The 25,269-nt window shown below is 33.8% G+C and overlaps 1 pseudogene; it reads left to right on the forward strand.

The window, feature by feature from the left end:
* The first annotated feature begins 5,760 nt into the window (after nucleotides 1-5,760).
* Nucleotides 5,761-10,648, forward strand: LOC139875051 (disease resistance protein RUN1-like; annotated as a pseudogene).
* The last annotated feature ends 14,621 nt before the right edge of the window (nucleotides 10,649-25,269 follow it).

The raw sequence follows: 25,269 nt of genomic DNA on the forward strand, positions 1-25,269 counted from the left end.
CCTCAAGAAATCTTTATTATTTACAGTAATATATCTTTCTAATACAAGGTAATACTCATATTCAAACTTTGATTCAATTTCTATAACTATAACAATCTTATTTCGAGTGAAAATCTTACTTGAACTGTTTTCGTGTCATGATTCTACTTCAAGAACTTTCAAGCCATCCAAGATCCTTTGAAGCTAGATACATTTGTCTCTTTTCCAGTAGGTTTATCCACAAAACTTGAGGTAGTAATGATGTTCATAACATCATTCGATTCATACCTATAAAGCTATCTTATTCGAAGGTTTAAACTTGTAATCACTAGAACATAGTTTAGTTAACTCTAAACTTGTTCGCAAACAAAAGTTAATCCTTCTAACTTGACTTTTAAAATCAACTAAACACATGTTATATATCTATATGATATCCTAACTTAATGATTTAAAACCTGGAAACACGAAAAACACCGTAAAATCGGATTTACGTCGTCGTAGTAACACCGCGGGCTGTTTTGGGTTAGTTAATTAAAAACTATGATAAAATTTGATTTAAGAGTTGTTCTTATGGGAAAATAATTTTTCTTATGAACATGAAACTATATCCAAAAATCATGGTTAAACTCAAAGTGAAAGTATGTTTTCCAAAATGGTCATCAAGATGTCGATTTTTCGACGGAAATGACTACCTCTTTAGTAATTGACATGTAACTTAATTTTCTGACTATAAACCTATACTTTTCTATTTATATTCTTAAATTAGAGTTCAATATGAAACCATAGCAATTTGATTCACTCAAAACGGATTTAAAATGAAGAAGTTATGGGTAAAACAAGATTGGATAATTTTTCTCATTTTAGCTACGTGAAAATTGGTAACAAATCTATTCCAACCATAACTTAATCAACTTGTATTGTATATTATGTAATCTTGAGATACCATAGACACGTATACAATGTTTTGACCTATCATGTCGACACATCTATACATATTTCGGAACAACCATAGACACTCTATATGTGAATGTTGGAGTTAGCTATAAAGGGTTGAGGTTGATTCCAAAATATATATAGTTTGAGTTGTGATCAATACTGAGATATGTATACACTGGGACATGGATTGATTCAAGATAATATATATCGATTTATTTCTGTTCATCTAACTGTGGACAACTAGTTGTAGGTTACTAACGAGGACATCTGACTTAATAAACTTAAAACATCAAAATGTATTAAAAGTGTTGTAAATATATTTTGAACATACTTTGATATATATGTACATATTTTTTATAGGTTCGTGAATCGACCAGCGGCCAAGTCTTACTTCCCGACGAAGTAAAAAAATCTGTGAAAGTGAGTTATAGTCCCACTTTTAAAATCTAATATTTTTGGGATGAGAATACATGCAGGTTTTATAAATGATTTACAAAATAGACACAAGTACGTGAAACTACATTCTATGGTTAAATTATCGAAATCGAATATGCCCCTTTTTATTAAGTCTGGTAATCTAAGAATTAGGGAACAGACACCCTAACTGACGCAAATCCTAAAGATAGATCTATTGGGCCTAACAAACCCCATCCAAAGTACCAGATGCTTTAGTACTTCGAAATTTATATCATATCCGAAGGGTGTCCCGGAATGATGGGGATATTCTTATATATGCATCTTGTTAATGTCGGTTACCAGGTGTTCACCATATGAATGATTTTTATCTCTATGTATGGGATGTGTATTGAAATATGAAATCTTGTGGTCTATTATTATGATTTGATAATATATAGGTTAAACCTATAACTCACCAACATTTTTGTTGACGTTTTAAGCATGTTTATTCTCAGGTGATTATTAAGAGCTTTCGCTGTCGCATACTTAAATAAGGACGAGATTTGGAGTCCATGCTTGTATGATATTGTGTAAAAACTGCATTCAAGAAACTTATTTCGTTGTAACATATTTGTATTGTAAACTATTATGTAATGGTCGTGTGTAAACAGGATATTATAGATTATCATTATTTGATAATCTACGTAAAGCTTTTTAAACCTTTATTGATGAAATAAAGGTTATGGTTTGTTTTAAAATGAATGTAGTCTTTGAAAAATGTCTCATATAGAGGTCAAAACCTCGCAACGAAATCAATTAATATGGAACGTTTTTAATCAATAAGAACGGGACATTTCAGTCAACACACATCAGTGATTCAAATATACCATCTGCAAGAGCTCGATAATTATCTTCCTCAATCATTTCCCAATTGCGATTATACGGATTTAGAATATTTGTAACGACTGGTCTGATATCTTCAGAAGTCAGTCGTAAGTCTCTGATGGCTTCCAATGTCGTCTAGCGATATCTTTGAAGTATACCTAAATACTTAAGTAAAAAAAACAAATTAGTAACACTTTTAATTACGAGTACTAATTTGTTTGATATAATAAAAAATAAAGGAGTTGTTACCTACTTATTAGGACTCCTTTCAATCATTAAAGTTGTTCGAGTATCTTCCCCACTAGCAATTCTATCAAGATCGAGCTGAAACTGCACAAACTGTTTAAATAATCAATCTACCTAACAGGACACACATGATAACTTATGTCAAAGATCTAACATTTTTTAAAAGTATTACTTGGAGGGAAATTAGCTATGAAGGGAAATTAACCTTTGGAATTGAGTAGTGGGTGTATACTTTCCTTCTCCGCAAACGCTCTTTTGGGAACGCAAGCATGGCAGTTCTAGCAGCACGAATATCGAAGTACGATATCATATAAAAATATCCTATGTTTACAAGCGTAGCCAGGTCGTCCTAATATTGCTGTATTGGTACAAAACACATAATAAATAAATATGTTACGACAGTAAATATATATAATTTTTTTTAAGTCACTAAAAATAGTTATCAAGAATACGACCGACCAAGCATAACTTTGAACCATAATCTAAAGTAAATTAATTTAAAAAGCTGCAATTAATATTATTATTTACCTCAAATAGAGTGCTTAGTTCTGAATCCTCAACGTCATTGAACCCTAAACCCCAAACCCTAAACCCTAGCAATTCATGTTCCTCGTTGTTATTCAACAGGATAACCCATGCAAAGCAATTATCTGTGTCGAATATCTTGTTTCCCTTAAGAAAAACTGCAAGCTGCTAATACAAATAACTGAATCATTATATGCAGCTATCAACAACAATAATCGATGGATAAAGTCAAGTAAGTAAATATAACAATCAACTGAGGCTCAGATCGATGTATAAAGTCAAGTACGAAAGTATCAGACCGCATGGCTGCAACCTGCATTTTGCCCCGCCAGTATACGATTTTTTGTTTTTATTAACAGTTAACCAATAAACTTCAATTTGAGCACACATTTTTGGCCTTTTCAAACAACAGACTGAACAATAAAGTTCATTAAAAACCAAGTACTAGTTTAAAAAAAGTAACAAATGGAGGCTGAAATTGATGCATAAAGTTAACTGATTAATCGTGAATCGTATGGCTGCAATCTGCAGGTTGGCCCGCCAGCATACGGTTACAACTTTTATGAACACTTCCGCATCATACAAAAATGATCATCATTGCCTTTTGTATCTTTCCATATAATAAATCTGAAACAACGAACAACCACAGCAGTTAAGCAAATGATACTGTAAACACAAATAACTGAATAACTACATGCAGCTAGCAACAACTATGATCGATGGATAAAGTAAAGCAAGTAAATCTAACAATGAACCGAGGCTCAGATCAATGTATAAAGTCAACTAAGAAAGTATCAAACCGTATGGCTGCAACCTGCATTTTGCCCCACCAGTATACGATTCTATTTTTATAATAACAGTCAACCAATAGCATTCGATTCTAGCATAAATTTCTTATCTTTTAAAACAACAGTCCGAACAATAAAGCTAGTCGAAAACCAAGAATCACCACAAAAACCGGTTAAGAAACCGAGGCTCAAATCGATGCATAAAGTCAACTAATTAATACTGAATCGTATGGCTGCAATCTGCAGGCTGCCTTGCCAGCATACAGTTACAACTTTTATGAGCGTCTCCGTATCATAAAAAAATGATCATCATTGCCTTTTGTATCTTTCCATATAATCAATCTGAAATGACAAACCACCGTAGCAGTTAAGCAAATAACACAATTAACACAAATAACTGAACAATGACATGCAGCTATCAATAGCTATTATCGATGCATAAAGTAAAGCGAGTAAATATAACAATGAACCGAGGTTAAGCTCGATGTATAAAGTCAAGTAAGAAAGTATCAAACCGTATGGCTGCAACCTGCATTTTGCCCCGCCAGTATACGATTCTATTTTTATATTAACAGTCAACCAATAGTGTTTGAATTGACCATAAATTTCTTATCTTTTCAAACAACAGATTGATCAATAAAGATCATCGAAAACCAAGAATCACAAAAAAAAAACCGGTTAAGAAACCGAGGCTCAAATCAATGCATAAAGTCAACTAATTAATACTGAATCGTATGGCTGCAATCTGCAAGCTGCCCTGCCAGCATAAGGGTACAACTTTTATGAGCGCTTCTGTATCGTACAAAAATGATCATCATTCCCTTTTGTATGTTTCCATATAATCAATCTGAAATAACAAACAACCGAAGCAGTTAAGTAAATAATACTGTTAACACAAATAAGTGAACAACGACATGCAGCTATGAACAGCTATTATCGATGGATAAAGTAAAGTAATTATATATAACAATGAACCAAGGCTTAGTTCGATATATAAAGTCAACTAAGCTGTTATTTGCATTTTGCCCCGCTAGTATATGTTTTTTTCTTTTCGACACTCACTCAACAGTAATTGAATTGAACATCCACTTTCTAACTTTTCCAACAACAGATCGAACAATAAAGATCATCGAAAACCAAGAACCGTCTAACGCCATAAATAACAGCTAAAAAAACAATCATCATCATCTGCCATTTTTTTTACAGAAATACATGTTCCTTACAACAAAAACATTAAATTCAAAACACATAAACTAAGACTACCAAGCATACATAATCAAATTGAAAAATGGGTTGAATAACAACATTAAAAAACAACACAATACATTACATCTTTGAGCTTGTAAATTGGTTGGAAACACTGACAGCCGAAAACAACCTGAAGATTTCCAATAGCCGCATAAACAACAGCTAAAAAAACAATCATCATCACCTGAAACATTTATCAGAAATATAAACCCCCCAAAAAAAAAACATTCAAAGAAACCCTAAACTTACCAATCCCAAATCAAACCACAAAGTAAATTCCCTAAATCTACTGACAATCGACTGTCATCGCTTCCTTCCTGATGACAAACGGCTATCATCGCTTCGTTACTGACTTAAAAAAAAAACTAAACTAAAAGTAGCGAATGTTACCTGCGGAGGTTGGCAATCGAAGAAGACGATAGATCGAGTAGATGTTCAAGATGTCGAATGGTGATGAATCACAGGAGATGGTGAAAATCAGAGCATAGATCGTATGGTGATGAAGATCAGAAAATAATGGTATGGTGATGGATCAGATAACTTGGTGATATACCCTAACACGCTAATGGTTTGTGTGGTGGAGAATAGCAGCGAGATGAACAGGGATAATGTGTGAGAAGGAGTGCCAAGTGGACCAATAGGGTTGAAGAGTTTACTCTCCCCAATATTAGATGGGTAATTAGTACAACCATATCCTCCTACTTGTTTACTCATCTCTCAAATCACTATTCACTAAAACCTTTTACAATTCACTAAAATGGTAATCCTCACTGAACTTTCAGAATCATATTCTTCTGGTAATCAAAAGTATGATGTTTTTCTAAGTTTTCGAGGTGCTGATACCCGTAATAACTTCACTAATCACCTCCACAATGCCTTTGAGGGTGCTAACCTCAAAACCTTTTTGGACAATGAAGAGATTCATACCGGGCTATATTTAAAACCGGAATTGGAGATAGCTATAAAACATTCTCGGGCTTCTGTTATTGTGTTGTCTAAAAATTATGCCTCTTCAACGTGGTGCCTTGATGAACTCGTACTGATTCTTGAGCAACATAAGACCTGCAGACATATTGTAATTCCGATCTTCTATCATGTGGAGCCCACTGATGTTAGAAAGCAACAAAAAAGCTTTAAAGTTGCAATGGATGAACATAAGAAGAAGATGGAAGCAGAGTCAGATTTGGGGGAAAAACGTGTGTTGGCTAAAAAGATAGAAAAGTGGAAGTAAGCACTAACAAAAGTTGCTGATTTAAAAGGGTTTGATGCAAAGGACAGGTAAACTTCTTTTGAATGTTTGAAGTTGTTAATTCTCCTACCAATCTTTAAAACTAATTTTTGGGTTATCTTATATAGCTCAATTAAATTAAAGTAATTAACGAAATAAGATATATACAATTACAATTTACTGTAACATAAAATCATAAATGTTTCGGAAAATTTAAAAATAGAGTGAAGAGTAAACCTCAAATGAATCTTATATGGTTGACCACTTTGACTACTAATTTTCAGGCCAGAAGTGAAGTTTATAGAAGAAATTATCGAGGACATCTACCGCAGATTAGGTGGAACCATAAGTAGTTCTCTGCCACTACTTATTGGAAGGGAGGATTCCATTGATTTCATCACTTCATGGTTGAAAGATGTCTCCTCAAATACGGTCGACATTCTTACCAGTTCGGGCATGAGTGGGATCGGAAAGACGTATGTAGCCAATCACATCTTTGAGTTACATCGTTGTGAATTTGAAGCGTGTAGTTTTATTGAAAGTATCAGTAAGGCTCAATTCAATGGAATGCTTGGTTTACAAAAACAGCTTCTTGGCAACATTCTGAAAACAAGTCCAGTTCATGTGGATCGTGTTTCTGAATACACCTCCATTATTGAAAGAACACTAGCCCGTAAAAAGGTGTTTCTAGTTCTTGATGATATTGATAGTGTCGAACAGTTAAATGAGTTACTAGGAAATAAAGGTCTTTATCCAGGAAGCAAAATTATAATTACGACCAACAACTTGTCGTTGACAGAGCATTGTGCACTAGTCAACCTCCATGTTCAACCTAAGCATACACAACACTTAATTGAAGGCTTATTTTACCATGAATCAGTACGTCTTTTATATTTTCATGCTTTTAAATGTGAAGTATGTACAGAAGACTATAAAGAGGTTTCATATAAGATCGTGAACTATTGTAAAGGACATCCATTGGCTCTTATAGTTTTGGGCAGCTCTCTACTTAACAAAGATGTGGCTCATTGGAAAGAATGCATTGATATGCTAGAACAAGGACCAGAAGGCGCTGTTTCTCGTATAAACAAAATCTTGAAAAGGAGCTTTGACAATTTGGAATCCAAAAATGACAAGGAATTGTTTAAGCATATTGCTTTTTTTTTATTGGAAAGAGGAGAGATTTCTCTGAAACAATATTAAAGGCATGTGATATAAAAGCTATAAGTGGGATCTCTCGTCTCATTGAAAGATGCCTTCTTCGAGAAGATAAGTACTCTAATGTGTTGATGATGCATTCACTTATTCAAGAGATGGGAAGAAATGAAGTACGCCAAGAATCACCCGAGAAGCCCGAGGAGCGTAGTAGATTATGGCGTCATACAGAGTCATACAAAGTGTTGAAGAAAAAGACGGTAAGAGGCCATACATGCTATCATATTCAATATTACGGTAGTAGTGAATTTTATTTGATTTATTTATCATGTAAATCATCTTAATTATTTTAAGGGTCCTTTCTTTATAGGGTACGAAAAATGTTAAAGGCCTTGCCCTAGACATGAAAATGATTAGAAATGAAAAGTTACGCGGGTCATTATTTGAGTTGGAAACAAATGCATTAAGTGGGATGGATAAGCTAATGCTACTACAACTTAATTATGTGCGACTCAATGGGTCTTATTAAGATGGTTGTGCATGCAATGGTTCCCTTTAGAGTCTATGCCTTCAAACTTACCAATGAAGAAGCTAGTTGCTCTTGACATGTCTTACAGCAATATCACATCTATTGACACGTTTTCTAGTAGTCCTGGAATGAGGCAAAAGGTAAGAAGTTAGAATGATCCACTTCAATTATTAGTGCTCTTTTATACCGTGTCACTACAATTTACTTATTATGTATACCCTTTCCGGCAGTTGACTGGATCCTCATCAGAAGATACACGATTGCTTGTATCATTAAAGATCCTTGATGTGAGTTTCTGCAAACAGCTTCGTACTTTAGATGGTTTTTTTGAATATCATAAACTTGAGAGGTTAACTGCCACATATTGCACAAGTTTGATTGAGGTTTGTGAATCGGTTGAGCTATGTTCTGAGCTTGTATTCATTGATCTGAGTTACTGCACCAAGCTTGAATAACTTCCGTTACTAAAGTTGGAGAAGGTTAGAACACTAGTGCTAGATGCTTGTAATTTTGGTAAGAGGGATATGGGTTCACTAGAGATGCTCAACCTTAGCAACATTAGTAAACACTCACACACATCTTCCTCTTCCATTGTGATGTCTACACAACGAAACTTAAAGTTCTTTGCAGTTTCTTTTCCACATTCATTAGTAACGTTGTCACTTCAAAATAATTATTTGTCTGATGAATCATTTCCTATGGAGTTAAGTAGCCTACCTATGTTGAAGGAATTAATGTTAGATGAAAATCCAATTGTTTCAATGCCTAATTGTGTGAGAACCCTTCCTCGTCTTGAATCACTTAGTATGAATTACTGTCGCAAGCAGACATCAATCAAACATCCACCACCTACCTTAACAAGTCTTAGCACCGAATATTGTCAATTGTTGATAAAAGTTGTGTTTGATCCAGAAATGTCCCCAATGATGTTATGTACGACTAAGTATAATATATCATCTTTATCCATGGAAATTGAAGGTGCGATAAAAGTCCAACCAATGGCAAGTGTTGAGAAAAGAGTATTATATAGTTTGGGGTGGAGTAATTTAGACTTCACTAAAAACAAGGGCACCCTAAGTTATGGAAAATCTCAACCTCAGGTTTTTCTAGTTAGCATTATCTAGTCTTTTATATATATATATATATATATATATATATATATATATATATATATATATATATATATATATATATATATATATATATATATATATATATATATATATATATATATATATATATATATATAGTGTTTTATTTAAGAGGGAAATAGATTTTAAGACGAAAGAGTAGATTAAATTTTTTGTTATTTTTTTATGTTGAAATATTTCATAAACATTAAGATCAGGTGAAAATATGAACATTAAAAATGAATTTTTGTGATAAATGTTACTTCGTTATTTTGACCAGAAAATGCTAAAAGAATGACATTCATCATCATCAGGAATAACAACATTCATCGTGATGAATGTTATTCTTCGAGCATTTTACTCAAAATAATAACATTCATCACTAAATGTCTTTTTTATATGTTCATATATATTCACCTTTTCTTGACATTCATGACTAACTTTAAAAAGAAAAATGTGAAATATAAAAAATTAAAGAGAAAAGTTATAAACCCCCTATGATGATGTCATTAAAATAATTAATTGTATTTACTAAAAAAATTAACATGTTAAAAAATACAACATTATGATAAAACATCCACATGATCATATGTATAATATTTGAAACATTATGTACAATCTTATAGTAAAACACATCCATTAACATATGTACAAATGTACAATATTTGAAACATTATGTATAGCCTTATGATAAAACACCCTTATGACTATATGTACAAACTTTAAAATAAATTGTGCAATCTTTTACAAAATATCTCATGAGCATATGTACCAACTTTGAAGCATATTGTATAATCTTCATATAATAATTTTATTTTAATTTATAAAAAAATTTCAAGAGGCATTTGGTTATTACTAATAATTATTATTAAAAATATATATGCTCAATTTGAAGCAAACTTTATTATTATTTATTATGATAATTATAATTATAATCATTTTTATAATATTATTATTATTATTCAAATATTGGTTATCTTTACGAGATTAATTACATTACATATATATGCGAAATATATGTCCCAATAAAAGGTTGTAATGTACGCTTTTATGACAAAAAAAATAGTAATTGTGATGAAAATTAGAAGAGGGTGGTGAGAGAATAAATGTAGTTCATTTATTCTGACAAAGTTAAGTACATCTATATGTTTGTAAAAACAACGACAAATTTCTTAGTTGGAAGAGGGTTTAGGGTTTATATTCACTTAATACCTAAAACATATTATTAAATTGTTTCGTTTGATCAGACGTGGTTTCACGGGTCATTTCACTAGTATATATATATATATATATATATACATATATATATATATATATATATACATATATATATATACATATATATATATATATATACATATATATATATATATACATATATATATATATATATATATATATATATATATATATATATACATATATATATATATATATGTGTGTGTGTGTGTAACGTGTATTTATGGTTGTAATTAACTAATGAGATTTAATTGTTATTGGACAGATGATGTACTATGAATTTGGGATATTCAGCACACTTTATGAAGGTAATTATTGTTAATGAAAAAGAATTGTATAAGCTTTATTGAATACAGGTTTTTGAATGAATTACAAATGGTGTTGCTATCTCTATTTATACAAGAACAAAAGACTCTAATTATGGTCAGGAGCCTAAACAACTATGGAAGGTATTCAAAATGAATAACCTAGCCGTTGGAGCCTAGCTGTCCAAATCTTCTAAGTATGGAAATGATGATGGTATTCTGATCCAGCTATTCTAACACTCCCCCGCACGTTGAATAGTGGGATTCCCGATATTCAACTTGATGAGAATTTCGTGGAATGCTCTTCCATTGACTGATTTGGTTAAGATGTCTGTCAATTGGTCTTCTGATCGGACGAATGGGAGAGATATAATTTTGGCTTCAAGTTTCTCTTTGATGAAATGTCTGTCTATCTCAACGTGTTTGGTTCGATAATGTTGTACAGGATTTTCTGAAATGGCTATTGCTGCTTCGTTGTCGCAAAAGATCTTGGTGGCTTCTTTGAGTGGGAAACCAATTTCTCTTAAAAGTTTTCGAATCCATAAGGCCTCAGTTACGCCTTGTGTAATTCCTCTAAATTCGGCCTCGGCACCAGAGAGAGCGACTACTTTTTGTTTCTTACTTCTCCATGTGACAAGATTTCCTCCAACAAGAGCAAAATATCCTGATGTCGATCTTCTATCTCCTTTCTCTCCTCCGTAGCCAGCATCTGTATAAATTTGTGTCTCTAAGTGGTTTTTCTTTGTAAATAACACTCCGTGTCCTGCTGTTCCTTTCAAGTACTTAATAATCTTCCAAACTGCATCCATATGATGGTGTTGAGGTTGATGCATGAATTGACTCACAGCTCCCACGGCATGTGCTATGTCTGGTCGAGTGTGAGCAAGATAAATGAGCTTTCCCACAATCTTTTGATATTGACTTCTGTCAGCGAGTTTAGCATCTTTTTCCATGTATAGCCTTTGGTTTGGAATCATAGGAGTATCAGTAGGCTTGCAGTGGATCATCCCTGTTTCAGCAAGAAGATCAAGAACATATTTCTTTTGGCATATAAAGATCCCTTGTTGTGATCGTAGGACTTCAATCCCCAAGAAATACTTAAGTCTCCTTAAATCTTTCATTTCAAATTCTTTAAACAAGTTGGTTTTTAGATTTAAAATTTCCTCTTTATCATTACCTGTGATAATCATATCGTCTACATAGATAAGGAGACATGTGATAAGATTGTTTCTTCGTTTAAGAAATAAAGTGTGAGTTACTTTGTTTAAAACCGTATTTTTTCATTGCTAAGGTAAAATGCCCAAACCAAGCCCTAGGGGATTGTTTTAGCCCATATAAAAATTTCTTAAGGCGACAAACTTCCCTGTCTTTGAATTCTGACGTGAAACCGGGTGGACTTTCCTTGTAGACTTCTTCCTTGAGTTCTCCATGTAGGAAGGCATTTTTTATGTCGAATTGATGAAGAGGCCAATCTTGGTTTGCAGCGACAGAAAATAGAACTCTGATAGTATCAATTTTGGCTACATGTGAGAAAGTTTCTGAGTAATCAACCCCATAAGTTTGAGTATATCCTTTAGCCACGAGGCGAGCTTTATATCTCTCAACGGTACCGTCTGCCTTATGTTTAATTGTAAATACCCAATGACATCCAACAGGTTTTTTTGATTCCGAAAGGATGCATTTTTCCCAAGTGTTATTTATCATTAAAGCTTTCATTTCAGTATCCATTGCCTCCTTCCATTTTTTTGATTTTAAAGCTTGTTCGACCGTTGCTGGAATTCCTTCAGAGTATATTGCGGAAGTGAAGGCTTTTGCTTCTTTTGATAGGTCTCCTTTAGCAATATTTGCCATTGGGTACCTTGACCTGAGGGCTTCTCGATCCGGATCATATCGTTTTGGTGGTACTCCCCTATTTGCCCTTGGAGGAAGCACATATTGTTCTGTATGCTGTTGGGGTGCTTGTTCAGATTCAGTTTGTGCTTGTTCTGATTCAGATTGTTGTTCTGACTAAGATTGTTGCTCAGGTTCGTCTGATTCATGTTAACCTGTATGAGTTGAGTTTTCCTGTGCTGACACATAATCTTGATTTTCATAATTAGTAGCATTAGTTTCAGGAGATTCTGTACTTACCTCAGTAGTGTCATTGGGGAGACTTTCAGAGGTGGTACTGATGGATGGATCATTTTGAGATTTGGTACCGTTAGTTACTTCCTCTGATGAAGGTATGTCTAGCCAACTCACAGTGTCACTTAACTCAGTTTCCCCCTGACTCGTGTGTTGGGTAGTATAGAGGTACTCAGTCTCCAAAAAATCACAGTTTAAGGTAGTGAACATATGTCGTTTCTTAGGACTATAACACCTATACCCTTTTTGGTTGACCCCATAACCGACAAAGACACATTTTTCAGCACAAGCATCAAGTTTAGAACGTTCTGTTTTAGGGATATGAACAAACACAGAACATCCAAAGACTCGAGGTTTGAGAGTTAGATTTGACGGAGGTTTATAAAATTTTGTTGAGGCTTGAAGAGGATTTTTACGATCAAGGGCTCTGGTTGGAAGTCTATTCACGAGATAAGTTGCCGTGGCTAGAGCTTCCGGCCAGAAAGACTTTAGAACGTTTGACTCAATCATTAAAGCTCGTGTAATTTCTAAAAGAATACGATTTTTCCTTTCGGCAACCCCATTTTGTTGGGGGGTATGAGGACAAGAGGTCTGATGGACAATCCCATTTTCTTGACAAAATTGTTTCATTTGGGTGTTAACAAATTCCCCCCATTGTCGGATCTTAAGACTTGTATATTACTATTAAATTGTGTTTGGACCATGGCATAAAACATAGTGAATTTATTAAAAACCTCAGATTTATTTGTAAGAAAATAAGTCCAAGTCATACGGGTACAATCATCAATAAATAATAAAAAATATCGAAAATTATGCCCCCCATTAACTCTTGCGGGTCCCCAAACATCGTAATGAATTAAAGCAAAATGACGTTCAGTTTTGGTATTGCTTGATTTAAAGGAATTCTGATGGCTTTTTGCCAAAATACACGTTTCGCATTGAAGCGTTTTATTTGAAGAAAATAAACTAGGAAATAAAATACTTAAATAACTAGCGGAAGGATGACCAAGACGTCTATGCCATAGCCAAGCTTGTCTGTCAGGTGTCCCGTGAGCTAGCATAATAGTACCATTTTGGATAACCTCATCAATGTAGTATAACCCATCCCGCTCAGTACCACGACCAATTATCTCTCCGGTTCTGAGGTCCTGTAGAATACAAAATGTTGGGTGTAATAAGACGATGCAGTTAAGTTCTTTTGTGACATGACTGACCGATAATAATTTGTGTGAGAGAGCGGGAACATATAAGCAATTTTTTAGTTTTAACGTTGGTGATATCTCAATCGTTCCTCCTCCCTTAACTTGAATAACCCCACCATTTGCAGTTTTAATTTTATTTTTATTTGGTTCTGTTTTAAAACAAATGTCACTTTTATGAAAAGTCATGGTGTCCGTCGCACCACAGTCAATAATGCATTCAACGTTTTTGGTTTTATTTGAAACACAATTGACTTTAGAAAAGTTATTAAAAGAAGTATCATTTAAAACAACGAAATTTTTTTTATTTAAAACAGTATTATTATTATTATTTAAAAGGTTATTATTTAAAACAGATGCATTATTATTATTATTATTATTATTATTATTATTATTATTATTATTATTATTATTATTATTATTATTATTATTATTATTATTATTATTATTATTATTTTTATTATTATTATTATTATTATTATTATTATTATTATTATTATTATTATTATTATTATTATGTAAGAAGTATGGGGGGTTATTACCATAAAAATGATTCTGGAGGGGGCTAGTTGAAACAATATTACCTGGATTGGGGCTAAAAAACCCTAGATCGTTCATACCTTCATCTTCAATCAATGAAGGTTGCTCAGCCGCTAGTAATCCAAATCCACTATTGGTGGTGGCGCCGGAGTTGTTGGCTGATTCGTTACCTCCGGCAGCCGCCGCCACCGCAGCCTTTCCCTTCTTGTGTCCGTCGTTCCACCACTCCGGGTATCCAATCACTTTGAATCATTGCTCTTTCGTATGTCGTTTCATACCACACTCGCTACACTTGAGATTCTCTTTATCCCGGAATGATGATTGAGAATGGTCTGACCGGCGATGGTTTTTCGAAACGAGCCCATAACCATCAGAATCTTTTGGTTTTGAAGCTAGAAGTCCGGTTGCGATGCCGGAGTGGGAAGGAGCATCGGATTTAGCACCAAATATGCTTTGGTGTGCACTTTCTTTTTGGACAGCAGCATAAGCTTCCTCAGCAGTAGGTAATGGGTCTAATCTTAACATCTCTCGTTTGATATTGTCATGTTTATGATCCAACGCATTTAGAAATTGAAAAAGTTTTTGTTCGAATCTTATTTTGTTATAAATGACAATATCAACTGAGCATTTCATGGGATTTGGATCCCTCTTTTCAATTTCTCCCCATATACCCTGCATATTAATCCAAAGATCTTCGATTGACTTACCTGTTTGTTTGATTTCATTGGCTTTTACATGGAGATCGAAGGTTTGCAGTTTGTCCCTTCCTGAGCTGTAGGTTGTTACCAGGGCATCCCACAATATCTTTACAATTGGGAATTCAGTGAGGTTGCTTGCTAGATTTGGTTCGATGTTTTGGATGAGCCAAGAAAAAACGATCAGGTCTTCCTGCTCCCATTGCTCATATTTTTCATCTGTGGTTTCTGGTGGGTCTGTGGTTAGGTGATTAAGGAGGGCCTTGGATTTTCCTCCAATGGCAACCTTAATCATCCTTGACCATAAAGCGTAGTTTGAACTGTTCAGACTTAAGCTTATTTTTAAGGTGTCTGAAAGTTTTGGTTGCTGGAACATATTGGTTTTCAGGAAACTAATCAATTGACTAGCCAAATCACTGTTGGTGGTTGATTGATAGCTGTCGTCTTCGAACATGGTAGCTATCTAGAAAAAAAAAGGCAAATGATTGAAGCAAAAAAGGTGTAGATTGATCCAAGATCAACACACAAGCTCTGATGCCATATTGTTAATGAAAAAGAATTATATAAGCTTTATTGAATACAGGTTTTTGAATGAATTACAAATGGTGTTGCTATCTCTATTTATACAAGAACAAAAGACTCTAATTATGGTTAGGAGCCTAAACAACTATGGAAGGTATTCAAAATGAATAACCTAGCCGTTGGAGCCTAGCTGTCCAAATCTTCTAAGTATGGAAATGATGATGGTATTCTGATCCAGCTATTCTAACAGTAATGAGATGCCGAATTGGATTTGTGATGTAAGAAATGGTGGACGTGGACCATCAATATCATTTACCATTCCTTCATATCATAAAAAAAAACTAACAGGATTGAACATATGTTGTGTTCTGTTTACCGATCATTCAGATATGAAGATGCCAATGATCAAACTTAGTAATATAACAAAGAACTGCACCTGGATGTACTATCATTATATGAGTCAATATGCCTCTGTAGTTGGGGAGTATTTAACATTTATAAGCCATTGGATGTTTACAAATAATGACATGGAACCTGGTGACCACGTCACTATTAACTGGATAACATGGACAGCTGATGGACAAGAACTTAGGGAGTGTGGGGTGAGTTTTGTGTATGATGATGGCAACATTAAAGAAGATGATGATGATGATGATGATGATGATGATGATGATGATGATGATGTGTTGGGTTATTACAAATCATGGAATTACGATCTCTCTATTTTTACCGCAAGTCTCATGAGATACCTTCATTATTATATCTATATCTTCAACCTGATATTCATCCTGTAGTTTCAAGTGACATGAAATATATTGGTATATTTTATTGTGATTAGATTAATGTTTATCTGCTATCTAAAAAGTAAAAAAAAAAAAATGCCATTCATCACATTATTTTTTATATAAATATATTTTTCTTTCATTAGATCAAGCAGTGTTGTTTAAAGCTTTCACCCACAAGAAGTCCAACTTACAGGATCGGGCGATTGAGGTATGATTCCAACACCCAAACACTACAAATCTCTCTAGATAATATCACATGATTGCATTGACTTGAGGGGGTAGTACTCGAGTCAATCCAACAAAAAAATCATAATTCACACAAATATAAAGAGTTGCAACTTTAAAAGCATTGCATTGTTTGTGAGTGGAGGTTAGGTCGCAATAGGTTTCATGCATTTTTGGAATTTGGTTTCATCATCTGATTCATAGCTAATTGTTTGAAGCAAATTGTATGTTACCTTATAACATGCAGATTAAATGCTCCATGAAATGTGTCACTGAACTTTTGTATAATGAAATTCTTCGATTACTTTATTGATAAATTATAAGAATTAAATGATTGTATTGATCGGTTTATTGATTATTAGCTGAATTGATACAAATTAATTTTTTTACAAGCTGCTAAGTGTGTTTATATACACCTATAATTGCAACAGCTCTTTCTATTTTAAGTTTGACTCCATAACATATTTTGGAACCACTTTTATACAAAAGGAAAGAAAGCTGTTGTGGTCTGTTTTGTAGCCGTTAGTTCCTGCTCCAGTTGTCTTCTTGTGATAAACTAAATTGGGAGATGATGAAGTTTGCAGCTTCTGATCCTAAAGCCAAATTACCTAAAATGGTAATTTGACTTTGTTGACTTTTGATACTTTATTCTAACACTCCCCCTCAAGTTGAATAATGGGGTTTCCAATATTCAATTTGTCAAGAACTTCGTTAAAGAGTCTTCCATTGATAGATTTGGTGAGGATGTCGGCTAGCTGATCTTCTGATCTGATTGATGGAAGAGAAATGATTTCATCATCTAACTTTTCTCTGATAAAATGTCGATCGATTTCAATATGTTTAGTTCGATCATGTTGAACGGAGTCTTCTGAAATAGCGATTGCTGCTTCATTGTCACACAGGATTTGAATCGCTTCTTGTGGTGGGAAACCAATCTCCGTTAGTAGCTTCTTGATCCATAAGGCCTCGACAACCTTTTGTTTCTTACTTTTCCATGCAACTAAATTACCCTCGACAAGTGTGAAGAATCCGGATGTAGATTTTCTATCCCCTTTTTCTCCAGCCCAGCTAGCATCTGTATATATCTGAGTCTTTAGGTGTCCATGTCTTTTAAAGACAACTCCATGATCCGATGTTTTCTTCAAATATCTGATGATTCTTATTACAGCTTCCATATGGTGAACCTGTGGTTGATGCATGAATTGACTCACAACTCCAACTGCATGTGCTATATCAGGTCGAGTGTGAGCAAGATAGATGAGTTTTCCAACCATCCTTTGGTATTGCCCTTTATCAGCAAGATTGGCTTCATCTTCCATATATAGCTTCTGGTTTGGAATCATTGGGGTGTCCGCTGGTTTGCAATCCATCATACCTGTTTCTGCAAGAAAATCAAGAACATACTTCTTTTGACAGATAAATATTCCCTGTTGGGATCATAATACCTCAATCCCCAAAAAATATTTAAGTCTACCCAAGTCTTTCATTTCAAATTCTTTAAATAAGTTCAATTTTAAGTTAGAAATTTCCTCTTTATCATTTCCTGTTATTATCATATCATCAACATAAATTATTAAGCATGTAATTAATTTTCCTCTTCGTTTAAAAAAGAGAGTATGATCCGAGTTACTTTGTTTGAAATCATATTTTTTCATAAATAACGTAAATCTCCCAAACCAAACCCATGGGGATTGTTTTAACCCATATAAAGATTTCTTAAGTCGACAAGCTTCCCCATTTTTGAAGTTGCCGGAGAATCCTGGAGGAGCATCCATATAAACTTCTTCTTTTAATTCACCATGTAGAAAAGCATTCTTCACATCAAATTGGTGAAGTGGCCAGTCTTCGTTTGCAGCGATTGAGAAAAGGACTCTGATAGTATCAATTTTTGCCACGGGGGAAAAAGTCTCGGAATAGTTTATCCCATAGGTCTGAGTATACCCTTTGGCAACAAGGCGAGATTTATATCTCTCAATGGTGCCATCTGGTTTATGTTTTATTGTAAACACCCAACGACATCCTATGGGTTTCTTTCCTTGAGGAATAGAACATTTTTCCCATGTGTCATATTTCTTAAGCGCTTCCATCTCTTCCTCTATAGCCTTTCTCCACTTGTCAGATTTCATGGCTTGATCAACTGTAGCTGGAATCTCTTCAGAATACAAAGCAAAGTTGAATTTCTGTGCTTCACTAGATAAGTTTCCCTGTACAATATTAGCAATTGGATATCTTGATCTTTGAGCTTCTTTTTCTGGAGAGTATCTCTTTGGTGGTACACCTCTGTTGACTCTCTGAGGTAAGACACATCTTTCCGTGGATTCATTTTCATTTGCGGTATCAGAAGTTGTGTTGTTTTGTTCCTCTTGAACTGAATGTTCATTGTTTGAGGAGGTTTTAGTAGGTTCAGAATCTTGTGGCATAGTATTTGGTGAATCGGGACTTGGGTTTGGTGACTCGGGACTTGAGTTTGGTGAATTGGGACTTGAGTTTGGTGAATTGGGACATGGGTTTGGTGAATTGGGACATGGGTTTGGTGTTGATGTTTGGATATTGTCGGATCTAGGTATCCATTGAATCCAACTTAGAGTGTCATTATCCTCTTTCTCCCCCTCACTCGTGAGTTGGGTATGATAAAAATATTCAGTTTCGAGAAAGTCACAATTCATGGTAGTGTAGACATGACGTTTCTTTAAAGTATAACACCGATACCCTTTTTGATTGATCCCATAACCAACCATCACACACTTTTCCGCACATGGATCTAGTTTGGTGCGCTCACTTTTTAGGATGTGAACAAAGACGGAACACCCAAATATGCGAGGTTCAATGCTGAAAGAAGTCGGAAGGGTATGGAATACGGAAAGAGTATCTTTAAGGGTTTTTGTGCCCAAAACTTTAGTAGGTAAACGATTGATAAGATAGGTAGCGGAAGCAAGAGCTTCGGGCCAAAAACTCTTTGGAACTTTAGATTCAATTAATAAAGCTCTTGTCATTTCTAAGAGTAGTCGATTTTTTCGTTCGGCTACTCCATTTTGTTCGGGAGTGTGAGCACAAGATGTTTGGTGAATAATCCCGTTTTCTTCGCAAAAATGTTTCATTGAAGTATTGACAAATTCACCCCCATTATCGGATCTCAAAATTTGTATATTCTTGTTAAATTGAGTTTGTATCATTTTATAAAAATGGGAAAACTTTTCAAACACTTCAGATTTGTGAGTCAAAAAATAAATCCAAGTCATGCGTGAATGGTCATCAATAAATAGGACAAAATATCGGAAGTTTTTCCCCCAATAACTGGTGCAGGACCCCATACATCCGAATGGATTAAAGCAAAAGGTATGTCTTTCCTTGTATTACTAGGTTTAAAAGTACTTCGGTGGCTTTTAGCCAAAATACACGTTTCACAATTTAAAGTAACATTTGATGGAAAAAGACTTGGAAATAACGCATGCAAGTATCCAGCAGATGGGTGACCCAACCTCCTATGCCATAACAAAGCTTCCCTCGTAGGTGTTCCGTGAGCAAGCATCACGGTACCTTGTTGGGTTACTTCGTTCACATAGTACAACCCGCCCCGTTCGGTGCTACCCAATAATAGCCCCAGTCCTGATATCTTGAAGGATACAAAAAGTGGGATGTAATAAAACGGAACAATTTAGTTCCTTTGTAACGTGACTAACGAATAAAAGTTTATGAGACAGGGTAGGAATGTATAAACAATTAGACAATTTCATAGTCGGGGTAATTTCAATTCTCCCACCCCCTTCCACTTGTACAATGCCCCCATTGGCCGTTTGAATTTTATTAACTCGAGGTTTTAACTCGAGGTTTTGAATTTTATAACCAATTTAGTCAAAAATCAATTCGTTATTTTTTTCGTTATTTGAAATAATATTAGCCTTTCCCGTAGAACATCTGTCATTAGTTAAATTTTTATTTTTAAAAGATTTTTGGGCTGATTGGATATTTTTGTTTATTTCATGATTTTGGGCCTGACCACTCCCATTAAACCCACTTATTTTTTCCCTTTGGGCCGAATTGTTAAGCTTGCCCTTCTTTCTATTTTGGGCCAATTCATTTATATCAAGCCCATTCATTTCATAATCTAGATGGGTATCAAGCCCACTCAAATTTATTTTATGGGTATTACAAAATATGTCGGGTATCTCAAAATGAGTCAGACACAAAATTAGGGTTTGCCTCTTTTTCCTTTTTGGTCGTACCCTGTAATTTCGATTCACAACGAGGGTTTAATCCCTCCTCTCTCATTAGTTCTTGTAAGCAATCGAATCTATTATGATTCGCCAATTTGTCTCCGTTCAATCTATAGTGATTAGGGTTTACCCTAATCCCTTTGAAATCTGAGAAATTGATCGGCTGTTTTGATGTAAAATTGGGATTTGAAGGTTTTACCTTCACCCATTTGGTCGATTTCTGAGGTAAATGAAGTTTTGAGTTACCTCTAGTAGCTTTCTGAGACAATCGAGTAGTATGGTTGCCGCCGGTGACTTCATGGTTGCCGCCGGTAGCTTCATGGTTTCTGTCAGTTGCCTTTGCTACTGCCATCACACCTCTGCTCTGTTTCTGTTTGTGCCACACATTGGGATAACCAATGTAGTGACCCAAACTTTTCCATGTTTATATATATTAATTGAGATTGATATTTACATGATTAAATGTTTCCAACATGTTAAGCAATCAAACTTGTTAAGACTTGATTAATTGAAATATGTTTCATATAGACAATTGACCATCCAAGTTGACCGGTGATTCACGAACGTTAAAACTTGTAAAAACTATATGATGACATATATATGGATATATATATAGTTAACATGATACTATGATAAGTAAACATATCATTAAGTATATTAACAATGAACTACATATGTAAAAACAAGACTACTAACTTAATGATTTTTAAACGAGACATATATGTAACGATTATCGTTGTAAAGACATTTAATGTATATATATCATATTAAGAGATATTCATACATGATAATATCATGATAATATAATAATTTAAAATCTCATTTGATATTATAAACATTGGGTTAACAACATTTAACAAGATCGTTAACCTAAAGGTTTCAAAACAACACTTACATGTAACGACTAACGATGAATTAACGACTCAGTTAAAATGTATATACATGTAGTGTTTTAATATGTATTTATACACTTTTGAAAGACTTCAATACACTTATCAAAATACTTCTACTTTACAAAAATGCTTACAATTACATCCTCGTTCAGTTTCATCAACAATTCTACTCGTATGCACCCGTATTCGTACTCGTACAATACACAGCTTTTAGATATATGTACTATTGGTATATACACTCCAATGATCAGCTCTTAGCAGCCCATGTGAGTCACCTAACACATGTGGGAATCATCATTTGGCAACTAGCATGAAATATCTCATAAAATTACAAAAATATGAGTAATCATTCATGACTTATTTACATGAAAACAAAATTACATATCCTTTATATCTAATCCATACACCAACGACCAAAAACACCTACAAACACTTTCATTCTTCAATTTTCTTCATCTAATTAATCACTCTCAAGTTCTATCTTCAAGTTCTAAGTGTTCTTCATAAATTCTACAAGTTCTAGTTACATAAAATCAAGAATACTTTCAAGTTTGCTAGCTCACTTCCAATCTTGTAAGGTGATCATCCAACCACAAGAAATCTTTGTTTCTTACAGTAGTTTATCATTCTAATACAAGGTAATAATCATATTCAAACTTTGGTTCAATTTCTATAACTATAACAATCTTATTTCAAGTGATGATCTTACTTGAACTTGTTTTCGTGTCATGATTCTGCTTCAAGAACTTCGAGCCATCCAAGGATCCGTTGAAGCTAGATCCATTTTTCTATTTTACAGTAGGTTTATCCAAGGAACTTAAGGTAGTAATCATGTTCATAACATCATTCGATTCATACATATAAAGCTATCTTATTCGAAGGTTTAAACTTGTAATCACTAGAACATAGTTTAGTTAATTCTAAACTTGTTCGCAAACAAAAGTTAATCCTTCTAACTTGACTTTTAAAATCAACTAAACACATGTTCTATATCTATATGATATGCTAACTTAATGATTTAAAACCTGGAAACACGAAAACACCGTAAAACCGGATTTACGCCGTTGTAGTAACACCGCGGGCTGTTTTGGGTTAGTTAATTAAAAACTATGATAAACTTTGATTTAAAAGTTGTTATTCTGAGAAAATGATTTTTATTATGAACATGAAACTATATCCAAAAATTATGGTTAAACTCAAAGTGGAAGTATGTTTTCTAAAATGGTCATCTAGACGTCGTTCTTTCGACTGAAATGACTACCTTTACAAAAACGACTTGTAACTTATTTTTCTGACTATAAACCTATACTTTTTCTGTTTAGATTCATAAAATAGAGTTCAATATGAAACCATAGCAATTTGATTCACTCAAAACGGATTTAAAATGAAGAAGTTATGGGTAAAACAAGATTGGATAATTTTTCTCATTTTAGCTACGTGAAAATTGGTAACAAATCTATTTCAACCATAACTTAATCAACTTGTATTGTATATTATGTAATCTTGAGATACCATAGACACGTATACAATGTTTCGACCTATCATGTCGACACATCTATATATATTTCGGAACAACCATAGACACTCTATATGTGAATGTTGGAGTTAGCTATACAGGGTTGAGGTTGATTCCAAAATATGTATAGTTTGAGTTGTGATCAATACTGAGATACGTATACACTGGGTCGTGGATTGATTCAAGATAATATTTATCGATTTATTTCTGTACATCTAACTGTGGACAACTAGTTATAGGTTACTAACGAGGACAGCTGACTTAATAAACTTAAAACATCAAAATATATTAAAAGTGTTGTAAATATATTTTGAACATACTTTGATATATATATGTATATATCGTTATAGGTTCGTGAATCAACCAGTGGCCAAGTCTTACTTCCCGACGAAGTAAAAATCTGTGAAAGTGAGTTATAGTCCCATTTTTAAAATCTAATATTTTTGGGATGAGAATACATGCAGGTTTTATAAATGATTTACAAAATAGACACAAGTACGTGAAACTACATTCTATGGTTGAATTATCGAAATCGAATATGCCCCTTTTTATTAAGTCTGGTAATCTAAGAATTAGGGAACAGACATCCTAATTGACGCGAATCCTAAAGATAGATCTATTGGGCCTAACAAACCCCATCCAAAGTACCGGATGCTTTAGTACTTCGAAATTTATATCATATCCGAAGGGTGTCCCGGAATGATGGGGATATTCTTATATATGCATCTTGTTAATGTCGGTTACCAGGTGTTCACCATATGAATGATTTTTATCTCTATGTATGGGATGTGTATTGAAATATGAAATCTTGTGGTCTATTATTATGATTTGATATATATAGGTTAAACCTATAACTCACCAACATTTTTGTTGACGTTTTAAGCATGTTTATTCTCAGGTGATTATTAAGAGCTTCCGCTGTCGCATACTTAAATAAGGACGAGATTTGAAGTCCATGCTTGTATGATATTGTGTAAAAACTGTATTCAAGAAACTTATTTTGTTGTAACATATTTGTATTGTAAACCATTATGTAATGGTCGTGTGTAAACAAGATATTATAGATTATCATTATTTGATAATCTACGTAAAGATTTTAAACCTTTATTGATGAAATAAAGGTTATGGTTTGTTTTAAAAATGAATGCAGTCTTTGAAAAACGTCTCATATAGAGGTCAAAACCTCGCAACGAAATCAATTAATATGGAACGTTTTTAATCAATAAGAACGGGACATTTCAACCAAGAAGCTTAAAGCAATTGATTATCGTGTGTCCTGGAATTCCACAATAAACACAACTCAGATGGTGGTTTGTGATGACGATTTTAGTTTTGGTTTCGGTAATGGTTACTGGTTGACAGAGTATATCTAGGTAACTTTTTCCATTATATGTTGAGCTACCGTCTAAAATCGACATGGCAGCTTGATTTACTGAGCTACCGTCGATTTGAGACTTGGTGGCTTTGTTTTCGGTAGATGATTGAGCCATAAATCGTTGCTATGATCTAGGATCAGCAATCCCGCTCTGATACCATGATAAATTATAAGAATTAAATGATTGTATTGATCGGTTTATTGATTATAAGCTGAATTGATACAAATTTATTTTTTTACAAGCTGCTAAATGTGTTTATATACACCTATAATTGCAACAGCTCTTTCTATTTTAAGTTAGACTCCATAACATATTTTGGAACCACTTTTATACAAAAGGAAAGAAAGCTGTTGTGGTCTGTTTTGTAGCCGTTAAGTTGTAGCTTCTGATCCTAAAGCCAAATTACCTAAAATGGTAATTTGACTTTGTTGACTTTTGATACTTTATTCTAACATTTATAACTCGTGAACATATTATTCCAGGAAAAACGCAGTTTTAGTATTATACTGTTTAATGAAGATATTTAGTGGGAAAATGAAAATGAAGGAGAAAAGAAAAGCGAAAAAAATCATCATGGCATTATTCAAGGGA

This window comes from Rutidosis leptorrhynchoides, chromosome 11 (assembly GCF_046630445.1).
Source record: "Rutidosis leptorrhynchoides isolate AG116_Rl617_1_P2 chromosome 11, CSIRO_AGI_Rlap_v1, whole genome shotgun sequence".
Taxonomy (NCBI): domain Eukaryota; kingdom Viridiplantae; phylum Streptophyta; class Magnoliopsida; order Asterales; family Asteraceae; genus Rutidosis; species Rutidosis leptorrhynchoides.